This window comes from Triturus cristatus, chromosome 7, assembly GCF_964204655.1.
Source record: "Triturus cristatus chromosome 7, aTriCri1.1, whole genome shotgun sequence".
NCBI lineage: Eukaryota > Metazoa > Chordata > Amphibia > Caudata > Salamandridae > Triturus > Triturus cristatus.
In genome coordinates, this window is record NC_140590.1 from 1,708,173,109 (window position 1) to 1,708,185,774 (window position 12,666).

At 42.4% G+C, this 12,666-nt stretch overlaps 1 pseudogene across 2 annotated transcripts in view; it reads left to right on the forward strand.

The window, feature by feature from the left end:
- The first annotated feature begins 660 nt into the window (after nucleotides 1-660).
- Nucleotides 661-12,666, forward strand: part of LOC146812831 (epidermal differentiation-specific protein pseudogene) — a 155,919-nt pseudogene continuing 143,913 nt past the window's right edge. The window contains exon 1 of one of the 2 annotated variants that reach the window (XR_014966913.1): nucleotides 661-713. The product of XR_014966913.1 is annotated as an epidermal differentiation-specific protein pseudogene, transcript variant X1 (transcript). The remainder of the gene's footprint in view (nucleotides 714-12,666) is intronic. The other variant, XR_014966914.1, reaches the window with a different exon arrangement.

The following is a 12,666-nucleotide window of genomic DNA, read 5'->3' on the forward strand; positions in this document are numbered from 1 at the left end:
CCCTGAGGAAATGTTTGTAAGCACCCCTGGTATAGCACATCCATCTAAAACCAGTTTATGTCCCAGCCTCTCTATTTAGATTGTTTACATTTCTAATTATTCTAAATAGTGTGGCACAAAAATCCTCCACATTTAAGCCAGTGTCCCACATCTGCCAAATTCTAAATTCACCTCTATTTCAGTGCTCAGTTGCTAGCCAGCTAGGTTCCTGCTTTAGAAATACTAAAACGCACATGCATGCATACATACATGCATACAAGTATTAGCCTAATATGAGAGCTTATTAGTGTTCACTGGGCAAACGGGTATTGCACCACCACCTGAGTTGGGGTGATCAGATCTGTCAACTCACATATTAATTGGCACAACATGCAACAGTGGTCAGCATTAGAGACTATGCAGTTATGGGTGAAAGGGATGTTGCCTAAGCAGTTACTGCTGAGCTGGATCTGTTTAAAGCAATCAACTTTTACCCACCTACATTTGACAGAAGTGGAAGATCTGCAACTGTGCCCTGAGGGTTTAAGTGTCATTATGTCTTTACCAAAGAAATACGAAAATGTTCAATAGTTTCCAGTTAATCACTCAGTAAGTGGGATGGGTGCAGAGGGAGTGTATTACCCAGGGTGACTGGGAGGGGCTTGAGCCAGTCTTATATAAATCAGGTGCCTGGCAGGTAAATGTGAGTGGTGCACGACGTGAGTCACCTCCTGGTGAGTACGCTACATATTTGACCACAGTTTGATTTACTAACTACGATATTCTGAAAGGGAGATATTTTACAGGGGAAGTTGGAGTGCAATTATATTCCAAATGTCATTGCTTTAGTGATTCGTAGGCTTTGCGCGTGCATCAGGCCTCTTACTCACACACACCTTGCACATACCACATCCATACACATATACTTTTAAACAGATAAACACCAGCAACTCCGATATACCCACAAACATACTCACACCTTACACAAAGATGCACATCCATGCAAAACCATACACAGATCTATAAAGACACATATAGTTTGTGTTCTCCAGACCAAGCACTCTTAACAATATGGATGCCATGTGAATCCTGCACCCTCTAGTCTCCTTTGCGTTATGTAACATTTTCCATACACTGATTTACATATGTATGATTCATTGTCTCTGTACTGTGTATGATGTAAAGTGCTTTGACACCCTACACTTGTATGAGAGGTGCTATAAAACAAATGAAAGACATGTGAGAGAGGGGTTATGGAGATATGAGAGGTGCTGCTGGAGGGTAACAGTGAGGGAATCATTGAAGGGCACCAACAAAGATTGTTGAATCCTAGTGCGCTGTAAGGTCATTATTTACTATGCTTTATAAAATAATACAATTGAATTTACATGACATATGTTGTAGAATGCACCATTTTTCCCAACTTCTCCCAGGGGAAACCTCCCCAAAATGCCTTTTTTATGTTCAGGCTCACTCACTGCACTGACTATGCACCATACGGAGGCTGGTTTGAGAAATTTTGCCAGGGTTGCTTTTTGAGCCCCAGTCTGGCCCGGCATACTTACAGCACACTCACACTGCTTCAATTTGCTGTGTGGAATGTGTTCTTTACAGCAAATGTAGTTCAAGATGGAGGTTCCCTTTCATGTTGGCTAGTGGGCATGATATTCTCTCTGCTACCTTTTAACTAAGTTTGTACTATAGAAGTACCAGATACATACATACATTCCCCATGTAGGGCCCATTGCAAAACTCAGTATCCCATGTGGAAGGCCTCTGAGAGTCCAATATCAGTCTAACCAGGTTAATAATGGAGAGATGAGGAGAGGCCAAGACCAGTTTGACTGTTTTTGCCATCTCTCCTCTAATTCACATCCTCTGGCCATCCATGGCCTTTCTCTTGTTACATGGATTGTGAGTTGTCTGTAATCACAGATACCACTCGCAGGATGCTTAGAGTTCCCTCTTAGAATATACATTCATGTGACTGGTAACTCTTTGGAATAATTTATGAAATAAATATTTATCTGTCCTAACAGTGAAAACCCCAAGTTGTCATTTTTACTTTCAAAATATGCTACTTGCATACAAAACAAACAAAAATCATTTATAGAGGCAGACCTACTTAAGAAATATTTTCTTTCAGCAGAAGATATTTTATTTTCCAACTATTGTGATAAATCCAACATTATGAAGTAAATAGGGGCATTACAGCTGTCTGATTTTGCATGCGCATGCAGAAGTGGGTCAATGGGTGAACAATGTCATTAATGCAATAAAATGTTCCCCTTTCTTTAACATCGCCGTTGATGAGTCAAGAGATGTATGTGATGTGGCTCAATTAATGGTTTGGGTGAGGTATTTGGAACAAGCAATCATTCCACAGGAAGATCTCCTATGCCTTTTGCCATTGCATGGTCACATGCGAGGGGAAGAGGTATTGAACAGCATGTGTAACCTCTCTGAATTCCATCACCTGATATTTAGCAACCTTGAAAATATCACTACAAATGGGGTACCCGCCATGATTGGACATGAGGGGGGCTTTCTATCGCTGTTAAGAAAAAAACATACATCACCCGCTTTCATTGGTTATCACTGCATAATACATGAGGAAGCATTGTACGAAAAAATATAACAATGACATCTAAATGATGTCATGAACCAAGTAGTAAGAATTGTCAATTTTATTCGAGCAAAAGCACTCAACCACAAACCTTTCAAATTATTGCTGCAAGATGCAGAAACGGAGTACGCAGACCTGTTGTTGCATACCAAAGTAAGGTGGCTGCCCAGCGGTAGATTTCAAGAAAGGTTTATTACTTTGTTTCAGAAATTGAACAGTTTATAATCAGCCAGGGATAGTCTTTACCAGATTGTATGACTTTGAATGGCTAGCCGTGCTCCATTTTTTGTGGGACATTTTCTCACATTTTAACTAGGGGTGGGCGGAATTTGCGAAATTAACTTTCGCAAATTATCGCGAAAATGTTTAAAATTATCGCAAACAAGCGGAAATATCGCAAAGATGCGGAAGTTTTTTTCCGGCATGTTCGCGAGATTTTCTGCATGGTTGCGGGTCGCCAACTTACCCATGTGGTTGCTTGCGGGCGCGGCCATCTTGTTTTGAGTTGTTCTCGCGGTGCATGATCGCGAGAAGAAAGACGTGATCGCGCGACGCATGACGTCACTGCGGGCGCGAACTGTCGCGAGACAGCGCAAATGGCTAAAAACAATACAACATCTCATGGAGAACGCGACCGGATCAAGAAAACTTGTCGGCGAACGCAGGGATTCAGGTAAGGCGATCGCGCGCGCGCGAGAATGTATTATTTTACAGCGCGAGCAAGAAACAAATTATCGCCAAGCTGCGGAAACCGGAATTTTTGACATTTTCGCGCTCTCCGCGGAACGTGAAAATGTCAAATTATCGCAATTTCCGCGAACGGAACGAAATTTTCGCCCAGGCCTAATTTTAACACTCTCAATCTGGCACTTCAAGATAGGGAGAATCTTGTATCCCCAATGATGAGTGCCATATATTCTTTTGAACGCAAATTTTTCCTGTTTAGAGAGCAGCTGGAAGATGGTGATCTCACACACTTTCTGAAGGTACAGGCTTTAACCTAGAGGGTTGAAAAAGCTCAAGACATATTGTTGAGTCTCAATCTGTGTGCTTATCTGAAGGAGATTTCTGGGGACATTATGAAGCGATTTTCTCAGTTTCAGAGTTCTCACCCCACTTTTCAGGCTTGCAGAAAATCTGTGGATGGTTGGTGCAAGGAATCTTAAGATGTTGAACGTCTTGGTTTTTAAAAGGCACAAGCTGAGATGGAACTATTTGACATGCAATACAGCTTTGTGCTTGAGTCCTCTTTCTTGGGGAAGGAATCTGAAGATTTTGGGCAAAGTGCTGTCTCTGAGAAAGTCCCTCTTCTTTTTACCTTGCACAGAAAATACTATGTACGTTTGGCTCCATATATGTATGCAAGGGTATTTTTCCACAATGGGTGTTCTAAAAAATAAACTAAGAAACAAACTGGCTGAGGCACATCTGGATCACCTCTTGAGAGTACAGGAAATGAATTGCGGATAAGAAGTATAAATTTAGCGCGTGAACTCTGTGCTTTGGAAAATACTTTTTCTGCATGCTGTGTGCCTTTGTACTTAATGGTCTACATTGATTAAGTGACCTTCAAATCAGAGTAACGCTACTTGTACCGCATCAACCCTGGGAGACCAGAACCAGTTGTACCTCAGCGACTTTCAATCTTTGTCTTTGAAAATTATTTCAATAGATGCTTTTCCAACATTGCAAGTGATACATGATGATCAGAATGATTTAACTACCTCATCTGAATGCTACTCTTTTATCAGAATAAAAAACATTTTTAAAAGTGTTCTGTTGAATGTACTTTCAATTGCAGCAGCTTATCATTCTTACATCAATGTGTGTGATTTACACCACAAGGTGCACATTTGCTAAGAATTAGTTGAATATCCTTTGAAATAGTTACGTTTCAAAACTATCCGCGTTTGTTTCAAAATTCATAATTCTCTTAGTAATTTGATCAGTTTATTTAAAGAAGTGCTCTGTGAGTGCGATGCATGGTTTTGCTCCATGGGGTAGAAATGTGTCCACCAAACTCCCCACCATGCCATGTCCCGCCCATCTTAGCCCTGCCTCAAATCCTGTCGCCCCGCCCCCCACACTCAACTGTGCGGCCCCCGGTGATACCCCAACCTGAGCATTTCTTCCCCTGAGGAAATGTTTGTAAGCACCCCTGGTATAGCACATCCATCTAAAACCTGTTTATGTCCCAGCCTCTCCATTTAGATTGTTTACATCTCTAATTATTCTAAATAGTGTGGCACAAAAATCCTCTGCATTTTAGCCAGTGTCCCACATCTGCCAAATTCTAAATTCACCTCTATTTCGGTGCTCAGTTGCTAGCCAGCTAGGTTCCTGCTTTAGAAATACTAAAACGCACATGCATGCATACACACATGCATAAATAAATGCATACAAGTATTGGCCTACTATGAGGGCTTATTAGTGTTCACTGGGTAAACGGGTATTGCACCACCACCTGAGTTGGGGTGATCAGATCAGTCAATTCACATATTAATTGGCACAACATGCAATAGTGGTCAGCATTAGATGCTATGCAGTTATGGGTGAAAGGGATGTTGCCCAACCAGTTACTGCTGAGCTGGATCTGTTTTAACCACTTACATTTGACAGAAGTGGAAGATCTGCAACTGTGCCGTAAGGGTTTAAGTGTCGCTATGTCTTTACCATAGAAATAAAAAAATGTTCAAGAATTTCCAGTTAATCACTCAACAAGTGCGATGGGTGCAGAGGGAGTGTATTACCCAGAGCGACTTGGAGGGGCTTGAGCCAGTGTTATATAAATCAGGTGCCTGGCAGGTAAATGTGAGGGGTGCAAGACGTGGGTCATCTCCCTACATATTTGATAGCAGTTTGATTTACTAACTACAATATTCTGAAATGGAGATATTTTACAGGGGAAGTTGGAGTGCAAATGAATTCCAAATGTCACTGCGTTGGTGATTCGTAGGCTTTGTGTGTGCATCAGGCCTATTACTCACACACACTTTGCACATACCACATCCATACACATATACTTTTAAACAGATAAAAACCAGCAACTCCGATATACCCACAAACATACTCACACCTTACACAAAGATGCACACCCAGGCATCCCCAATGGAAGAATCATAAACCTAAAAGATGATCCTTGGCCATTCATCTAATTAAAAAACAGACTTTGCAGAGGCCTCATGTAGGAAAGTGCTCCTTTCGACATGGGTACCCCCACTTTTTGTCTGGTACATGATGTGATTTCTACTGAAAGTGCACTGGGTCCCCACTAACCCAGGTCCTCAGTGCCAGAGCTCATTCCCAAAACTAGGCAGTTGTTCCCCCAACTGGGACATTTAGCACTATTTGTAAATCCCTAGTAAATGATGCCCTGGTACCTACGGCCTGGGATACTAAAGAGGGTCCCTAAGGGCTGCAGCACGAATTGTGCCGCCATAAGGGCCCCCTTACCAAGCACAGGCAACTACCATTGCAGGCTGCGTGTCTTGATGCAGACAAAAGTGAAAACACATAATGTCACACATCCCTGTGTGTCATTTCCCCTACCACTGCATATGATATTTGTAAGTCACCCCTACAGCAGGCCTGACAGCCTTAAGTCGTGGTGCTTATTTATTATATGTGAGGGCACACCTGCATGAGCAGATATGCCCCTGTGCTGGTCAGTCCTAGTAATACCATTACAAGTGACCAGAGAAGCATTTTTAAACATGTGCTGGACACTGGTGAAAACAAGCTTCAAGATGGCTTCACTGAAGATAGGATTGTTTGGTATAAAACAGCTCGTATTGATAAACCCACACTGATGCCAGCCAGAGGGCACCTTAGAGGTACCCCCTGAAAACCTACCTGCCTCTAGAGAGATTGCTGACTGAATGCTTACAGCCTGCCACCTGAAACATGGTTCTGACCTCTTAGGGTGAGGGCCTTTGCTCTCAGTAGACCCAGAACAAAGGCCTATCTTGGTAGAGTGTTTAACACCCCTTCCCACAGGATGACCTGCTGATTAGCCTCCTTGAGCTGGCAATCTTCAAATAAGCTGCTGCCTTTGCAATGCTATTCTAGCTCTCCTCACAGGAGAGGATGCCACCCCCCTGTCCAAAGCCTCCCTGGCAACAGGACAGGTGGGAAAATTAGCTAGCCAGTGTGACACCTCCAGGCTAGTACCACCCCTAATGTGGGCTACTGCGAGGTAAACACAAACTTCAGAGGTAGCCATCTTTGTGATGGCATACCTAGGAGTTTTCGGCAACAGGGTTATGCCCACTTCCCACAGCAAGTGGTCAAATAGGGGGCATAGTGACCCCCAGGGTCAGTAGTCCATTGGCTACTACCCTCCACTCCCCTAACACCCTAAACTTCAGTATTTAGAGGAGCCCCTGGCACCAGAGAATCCGATTTTGTTGACCTATGAAGGAGAAGGACACAAAGACATGCAAAACCAGAAGACTGAGGAGAGCCCCTGACTTGGCCCCCAGCACAGCTGTCATGTCTCCCTTTCTCCGCCTGCTCTGCGCCAAAAATGACTCGTCTTGCAGCCATGGGCCTTCAAATCCCTGGAAAGACGGCCGGCCTTCAAGAAAGACTCAAGACCTCCCCTGAACAGTGGACCTATTCAGAAAGAACACGAAAGACAGGACTCCGAGGCCTCCGGAGCAGTCAAAACCCATCACCTGAAGCAACCACTGCACCCTTCACATCCAGCCTGAGCTAAAGTGGCCCAACTGTGCCAACAAGGTTCCTCAGACTTCCAGACCCCTCGCCCATCATGGTTTCAGCCTACCTGGACTCACCGGTGATGTCTGTAGTCTCTGCACACAGGCCTCCTCGACCGCAACTTCTCCAGTAAGAAAAACCTGAGGTTTAAGGTCACTTATGCACCCAGCGCCCCTCAACAATGGAGAAGACAACCAAAGGTTTCCCCCCATACCTGAGCATAGCAAGACCTGAGCCTTCTTTCTGGTTAAGCCTGACTGGTGTCCTAGCCAGAGCCTGGAGTCGATGTTTGCAGTAACCATTAAAACCTATTGGGCACCTGGTGCTGTATTGTACCCGACCGCCCACGTGCCGCTAGTGGGGGACTGCTGGTGCTGCCTTGGACCTTGCCCAACACTCACCTTAATTCCTGGAGATTGATTTTGTAAGTAAAAGTACTGTACCTGTTTGCAGGACTTGTTCATCCTCACATACGATAACATTCCAGAACTCAGAAATTGCACTGTGCCCACTTTTTAAAGTGAAAAGAACTTATCTTTGAAAACGTACTTACCTGAATGATTTTTCCCTGATGCCTTAACATATATAAAGATACTTGCTATTTTTGTAAATTGGTGTAGATTTCCTTGAGTTGTGAAGTCATTTATTAATCATTGTGTGTATTTTGCAATGTTTTGCACTCCTTTGTGTTAATCCTAAAACTGCTCGACCACACTACCCTCTGACAGAGCACTTTGGGATTGCATAGCAAGTCCCTTTCCACACATAAGGGACACCCTGGACTCTTTACATGGAATATCAGATTTTCGATATATCACATAAAGATCCAGCTTCCTGCATAGACCCACAACTTTGGCTCTCTTACTAATGTTGCATTAGAGATCCTTCATCAGCACCAACACTCCTACAGCTTTGGTAGTAGCGGAAAAAAGACCACTTCAAGGAACACTACCTCAGATAGGCTGACTTCTCACCTCTTCACTAGCTCCACCTTCTCCCTCTCTATGTCCTTCTACCCATTGTATCCTCACTGGGGTGTCCCCTTGAACAGAGCTCTCTCCCTAGCCTGTTTGGTTCACACTTACCAAATACCAAACATACACACATACATCAATGTCTTAGGTCTGGGATGTGCTGGATGAACGAAATTAACAATATGTGTCTGGCAATAATGCAACTGATGACACAGCTTTTTTGGCAAATGCCTTGCATTGTCCCATTCTCGCCTTCAAGACAATGAAATCAAGCCATTGGCAGATCAAGCTCCTGCTCGGTGGGGTTTTGAGAACAGGTGTGAGCATTCCAAGTCACTGGTAACAGGGTCCTATTAACACTCCAAGACAACTTTACCAGCTTTTCCAGCAGTCACTCATATCAATCAATGTATGTTATTGGAATGCTAATTTAATCTGGTGACATTGTGTGTTTGTTTGTATATATGTGCAGTATGTGTAGGTGCCTTAATCACCGTGTTTCTACCCAGCTGTTTTCAACTTATCTTTAGCCTGCAAAGGTTTATTGAGATGTTATCTGGCTGGTGGTATATCACCTGCTGATGTTTAGTTGCTTCGGTTAAATACACTTTGGGGTGCAGTCCAAACCTGCAGTTTTGAGAGTACCTGTGTGATAACTCTCAATTATACCGCCACATGCTGGGTGGACTCAATGTCTATTGATGTGTCGAACTGGGCTATTTCAGAAGATCATGCAGTCTTGCGTGGATGAGGGCAGCATTGAGAGCTATAATTAGAACTAGCATCACCGGTCCTCTGCACATTTAAGAGTGTATCTTACTCCTCTTGTGGAAAGTGCACCCTGAACCTTGGTGGAATGTGCAGAATATTTGTGCAGATGAGCATACCAATAGCAATTTGTTGTATGAGTTAGTGCTATGGTTTGTTAGCAGAATGAAGCCAGCAGAATATCCCAGAGAGCTGAAAACTTGCTGCTAAAATCATGCAGTCAACTCATGCTTTTCACCTTTCTGTAGGTCAGTAAATGGAGTATTATAAACTGAGTGTGTATAAATTGCTATTTCCAGAACTTAGACATGTCGACGCGCAGCAAAAAGCTCTTTATACAACATAAGCTATTATTTATTCTCACTGATCACAATGCTTGTGAGTAGTATGCTGGTGACTAGCACATTGCTTTTCTGCATTTATTCTCTGCAATTAACCTGAGTAGATGTGTTATTCTCGTGAGGTATTACGCTATTAGAAAGCAGGTGGAATTAATCCTAGTGTTTGGCAGGGGTGGCTCCTCCGCTAAGGTGGAGGAGCTTCATCCCACTGCTTTAAGAGCAGGACAGAGGAAAAATAAAATGACAATAGCGTATCATTATTATCATTTAATTTTTCCGTTCCTAGGTGGAGGGAGGGGAGAGGCTGGCCAGAGCAGGTGCCGTGGGAGGAGTGCTGAGCACACTCCAAGTGCACATGACTGTTTGGCTGGTTGTCTTGGCTTAGTCAAACAGTCATGCACACTTCACATGTTCTCCACAGGCTGGAATACAAAGCCTGGAGGGGAACATGCACAGGCTCCCTGTGCCCCTCTGAGCGTCGAACCATGGCGCTCAGACAAATCACAACACTGCATTGCAGAGTTGTGATTGGCTTTGGAGAACCAAACACAATGCTGCATTGCAGATTTGTATTTGGCATAGGGGAGCTTGGGAGCCCGGTTGCTTCCTGTGACGGAGGATAGGCAGCAGAGAGGCGGCAGCTGGCAACGCGACCAGCAGGTATGTTTTCTTTTTTTTCTTTCTTTTTTATTTTCTATCCCCACCTCGCCCCTCCACTGATCCCTACCAGCCGTCACTGGTGGTATGCGGATTCGCCATGACTGTAGGGGGAACACAGGTGATGAGTGAGAATGTGTGAAAATTAATGTCTTCTTTTAATTTTCCTCTCCCTCACCTATTTACCCAAAGTAAGTTGCTAAAGATATATTAAAATAAGAACTTTTGGCACTCAAGTGTAAGCACTACTTTTCTTTTTTTCTTTTTCAGTTCAAGTAAAGGATTATTGAGAAACTAAAGGTATTACGAAAACAATACTTCGTACAGACAATTATTTACCAAATGCATAGAGACAGAAAAAAATACTTAAGAATGATATTAATATACAAAGAAGATTTTCAAGGCAATAAAAGTGTAACTTAGAGGATGATACATATGCATTCGTAAGTTTAGAAATAACACAAATAGCACATGTCCAAAATACAACGTTAAAGGGGTATAATAGGGATTGACAAAATAATTAAAATTATATATAAGTAAACAATAGGAAGTCAGGGAGGCTTGCTGACTTCTTGTATTGAGGGAGTGGGGGAGGAAGTGTTCTTTGCTACTGTACTTAGAAAGTGTGTGAGAGGGGACCAGAGTTGTCTTTTCATAGCTAAAAAGATAGGGTGGACTAGTGCTGTATCTAAATGATGATTATGGCATACCGCATACCACCATGCTAAATAGGACTATTTAGAAGAGTCTTTCCAATGTTTTGATATCTGTTGAAACGCTATAGCCAGTAACAGATCAATGAGCCTTAGTTGGGATTGGCTTTTCCCCCAATCTGGTGCTAAACTACAGAGGAAGATGTTAGTAAGGGATACGTTTGTTGTGGTATGAAAAATAATGTTAATTTGGTGCCAAACTTGTTCCCAGAATTTAAAGACATGTGTACATGTGAATAGCATGTGTTTAATATCAGCGTCGCCCTGGGAACATGTCCAACATGCATAAGGATGTGTGTTATGTATTTTATTTAGGTAAACTGGGGTAAAAAAATAACCGGTTATAAATAAAGAAAAGTGTTTTTATTGTGCTAGCAGCTCTAGAGGATTTCCTGAGTTTCAACAAAATTTTATTCCATGGCGTAGTAGGCCAGTCTGTTTCCAGATCAGATTCCCACAAGAGTTCTACTTTGGTTTTATGTCTTTTTCAGAAGGTGCCATTAGGCGAGACTAAATGTGTGAAGCTCTGGTGTTTATGAGCAGTAAATTGTGCCATGGGAAGAGGGGTTGGGATTGTGAGGGGGCAAGGTTGTAAATGTAGTCAATGCCTCAATTATTGCATTCTGCAAAGTCAGAAATTTAGATTTAAAGGAAAGAGGTAAATGATAGAGAGATTGTAGTTGTGTGAATGGAATGAGTGAACCCTTGTCGAAAAATTGATGTACCCACAGCAGGCCTTTGTTCCTCCAAACCCTCCAGTAAATATGTTTCCCTTTGATGAGAATCTGTTTGTTATGCCAGATTGTGGAAGTGAAAAAAGTTTCTGAGTCGTGTGAGGCTAAATGAGATGCATTAGATAGTAGTTTACATGATTGCTTAAGTATGGGAGTAGAGAGTTTTTGTGGCTTTCGGGTAAAGGAGAAATATTTCTTGAATGAGACAGGGGTTAACAAAGAGAGTTTGAGATCCACCCAAAGAGGTCTATTTTTAGATTGAGTAGTGATCCAATATGATAATTGTCTTAGTTGAAAGGCTAGTTAGAGAAATGGGGAAAGTTAACTCCTCCTTCTGATTTTGGTCTTGTTACTTTCTGTAACGCCATTCTTGACTTTTTGGCATTCCATATAAAGGAAGTTAGAATGGAATGGATGTTGGTATGTTAGAAAGAACATATAGAACTATAGGTGTCTATAGGTGTCAACATCATCTTGATAGTGTCCAAGCGACCCCACCAGGATAGATGTAGGGGATGCCACCTTGTAGTTAATAATTTAAGTTTGGCAAAACATTTGTCTATGTTTAGAGATATAGATGCTTTAATAGAGAAGGAGAACCCGATACCAAGATATTTCATATGTTTAGAGTTCCAAGTGAAATTAGAAATCTTAAAATCGTCTTTGAAAGTGTATTTGCTAAAGGATAATATCTAATTTTTCCCTCTGTTTAATTTATAACCTGACACCAGGCCATAACCATGCACCTCTTCTAAGAAGGCTTTGAGTGAGAATTGTGGTTGGGAGAGAAAAACTAAGATGTGGTCAGCGTATGCATCTAATTTAATTTGTTGAGAATCCGCGACAAAGCCTGTGATGGATTGATTTTGACGGATTTTTTATAGGAATGGTTCCAAAGCTAAATTGAAAAGAAAAGATGATAGGGGACACCCTTGACAAACTCCTCATTGGGAGACAAGACCATTAGCTGATATTGCAGCTTTGGGTGCAGCTGTGGGTTCTGAGTAGAGTAAAGCAATTAAGGACGTGATTTTGAGTCCAAAACCGAACCATTTGAGAGCATGGAACATAAATGGCCAATAAACCCGATCAAAGGTTTTTTCCGCGTCTAACGCGATTGCTGCCAGGGAATCGGAATGATGTGATGATTTGGAT